Here is a 3,680-nt window from a genome sequence, read left to right as displayed (position 1 = left end):
AAATAAATATTTTTTTAATTGTGTCCTTCAAGCTTTGCTTTCGTCAAATAATCCTCCATTTGCAGCAATTACAGCCTTGCAGACCTTTGGCATTCTAGTTAGCAATTTGTTGAGGTAATCTGAAGAGATTTCACCCCATGCTTCCAGAAGCCCCTCCCACAAGTTGGATTGACTTGATGGGCACTTCTGCTCCACGGTCAAGCTGCTCCCACAATAGCTCAATAGGGTTGAGATCTGAGACTGTGCTGGCCACTTCTATACAGACAGAATTCCAGCTGACTGCTTCTTCCCTAAATAGTTCTTGCATAGTTTGGAGCTGTGCTTTAAGTCACTGTCCTGTTGAAGGAGCAAATTGGCTCCAAACAAGCGCCGTCCACAGGATATGGTGTATGGCATGGCATTGCAAATGGAGTGATAGCCTTCCTTCTTCAAGATCCCTTTACCCTGTACAAATCTCCCACTTTACCACCACCAAAGCACCCCCAGACCTCCACCATCTTGATAGATGGCATCAAGCACTCCTCCAGCATCTTTTCATTTGGTCTGCGTCTGATGAATGTTCTTTGTGATCTGAAGACATTTGTCTGTCCATAACACTTTTTTCCCCAATCTTCCTCTGTCCAGTCTTTGTTCTTTTGCCCATCTTAATCTTTTCTTTTTATTGGCCAGTCTAAGATATGTATTTTTCTTTGCAACTTAATCTAGATGGCCAGCATCCCGGAGTCGGCTCTCACTGTTGATGTTGAGACTGGTGTTTTACAGGTAGTATTTAATGAAGCTGCCGAACTGTTTCTCGAACTAGACATGTATGTATTTGTCCTCTTGCTCAGTTGCTTGGTCACTGGGGCCTCACTCCTCTTTCTATTCTGGTTAGAGCCAGCTTGTGCTCTATTCTGGTTAGAGCCAGCTTGCGCTCTATTCTGGTTAGAGCCAGCTTGCGCTCTATTCTTGTTAGAGACAGTTTGCGCTCTATTCTGGTTAGAGAGAGGGAGTAGTACACAGCTTTGTACAAGATCTAAAGTTTCTTGGCAATTTCTCACATGGATTAGCCTTCATTTCTCAGATCAAGAATAATCAATTGGCCTTTTAAAATGAATGCAAACACAATGTGATATTTGGAACACAGTACTGATGGATTGCTGATAACAGGCCTCTGTATGATGTAGATATTCCATTACAATCTATTTCCAGCTACAATAGTCATTTACAACATTAATAATGTCTACACTGTAAAAAAAAAAGACATTTCTGTGTGACCCCAAACTTTTGAACGGTTCTGTACATTAACAAATAATTTCCTTATTAATAGAAATCCTATTTTAATTGTCCAGCTTCAAAGGCTGTTGTTTACTCTGATAAATGAAAGGCTACTTTCCTTTTAGGGTGTCTGATGTGTATATTTCTCCTCCCAATTGAATAGGAGAGTGTGTAAATGTGATCTCTGTGAGAAAGCCAGCTTTCTGCAGGCAGATCTTAGACCGCACATACTGTTGTGATTTAATATGAAACAATGTCTTGCCTTCTTATTTCCTTATAACCTGTCAAGCAAAACATAAAGTGCACTTTGGGGAAAGTTTAAAAACAGGTCATTATAAAGTCCTGGTTTTGAACTTGCCATTCAAATTAGGTTAGATATGAAGCGATAATAAAAATGTATTTCAGTGATGTGGTTAGCATTATATTGTGAGGAAACTACAAGGGAACTAAGGCAAAATCCAGAAACCTGACATGGTCCATTACATCAGTGAGCACTGGAATCTGCATGTGATACAAGGCCTCCAACCAAACAAAACACCTGGTTTAGCGTCTAGAGTAGAATTAGCTTTCCGGGTCAATTTAAGGACAAAGGGGAAAAACTTTGCTGTAGCGCAGCTAGCTCCAAGGTAAACATGAACTTGATAGCTCAGATCTTTTGCCCCCTTATAAGAGATTCCTGCCAGGGTATAGTCAGAAAATATGCCCATGACTGAGGGTACTGCAGCCGCAAACAAGCAAGTCTTTCCAATGTCCTCAATATTTAATCATGGCAATAAGATTATACATAGTTAATGCATGACCTAAGGCAGGGGTTCTCCGATGTTTTGGGTCAGGAGACTCATGTGATGGAATATTTTCCAGGGACCTACTCAATTAGACCACAACTTGAGTGAGATAAAAATGGCATAATATTTGTATGACTTGCAGTGCATAGTGCGAAGGATTAAGTCACTAGGCCTTCGATCTAACTATTTAAAAGGTATTTTTACAATTGTTGTCCATGTCATTCTGTGAACTTGTTGGCTTAAAATTGTTGTGCTGTGTGAAATCAGACCCTTGAAAAGAGATCCTGAAGTGAGCCAAACTGGGCCCATCAAGTTTGTTTCGCTGGATAGCCATGGTCGAGTTTCCTTTCTGCAGGGCAGCGACCAAACCGCTCACCACATTCACTAACCATTATTCCTTCACCTTGCCTGTAATAATGTAATATAAGTGGGCGAATTCCTATACAGTCCACGGTTTAACCAGGACTATTTATATGAGATCTCTTGATTATAGTGATCATGCGTTACCTTTTATTGAAATGCAGTCATATTACTACAGCAAGGCATATCCAGCAATCAGATGCCTGGGTTTTTTCTTTTGGACCTACCAGTCCCCACGAACTTGAAAGGTCAGATAATGGTGTGACACCACACAAAGGTAAGAGGCTTTCCAGTGCATGTCACATGATGAAATTGACTCACTGGTGATGATCAATGTGCTTCCTTTGGTTAAATATGTCAAGATATTTAAAGAAACAATCCTGGTGTTTGCGCATTGTGCATTGTTGAGAAAGATGTGTGGTTCTACAGACACATCCTCTCTTTTCAGAGGACATTTACTCTCAAAACTTTCACCAACCTCTTTTTGTATTTAGCAAAAGACTGCTTTAACCAAACATAACCAAAATGTTTTTGTATTAAAACGCTTTTTGTTAACTCTAAAGAGGACTGAAAACACACCTAAAGGCTCATATAGTTGTCTACCAAATAGACAATGGCGAAAACTAACCCATGAGCCTAGCTTTTATGAGGACTGTTTTATTTAGGTGATTCACCCACCAGTATGGTAAAGTTTATTAATAAAAACATCTGCTTCTTCATCACCAGCCGCAACTCACTGCCAAACTGCTTTTGGCCATTTCCTATTGGCCAGCCCTGCCATGAAGAATAAAAATTGGGATATTTCTGGTTTTTGCATGTAAACCTATTTTCCCACTTACATTTAGTGGTTTAATATTACCCTCACATTTTTCCAAGCCAAAATTAAAATGTGCACCCAACAACGATGGGTACCAAATACATTGTGTTGAAAAGAAAATCTGCACAAGAAACTCTACAGCCATTTCATGCTATACACAATCAACAAAGAAATGGCCTGACAATGGAATCTGTTGTGCACTACTAATACTACGGCTTATGGGAGCAACCAAGCCATCCAAAGAAGCTCACCAGTAGTCTCGGTGATGCTACAGTATTAATAACCACACAAAAACCAATGGACAGGAAATTATATGGAAATGTGTGCTTTTTGTTTGTGCAAATGGAAATGACAACAAGAATAAATCCATAGAATAAGGGCTTTAAAATGTGCTATATATAATTATAGCCTTGGGGTTTGAATACTGATTGGGTGATAGCAATGGTATATGAGGCTGTATA

Source organism: Esox lucius, chromosome 7, assembly GCF_011004845.1.
Source record: "Esox lucius isolate fEsoLuc1 chromosome 7, fEsoLuc1.pri, whole genome shotgun sequence".
Classification (NCBI taxonomy): Eukaryota; Metazoa; Chordata; class Actinopteri; order Esociformes; family Esocidae; genus Esox; species Esox lucius.
The sequence above is the reverse complement of the archived record's forward strand: the minus strand, read 5'-3'. Positions refer to the sequence as shown.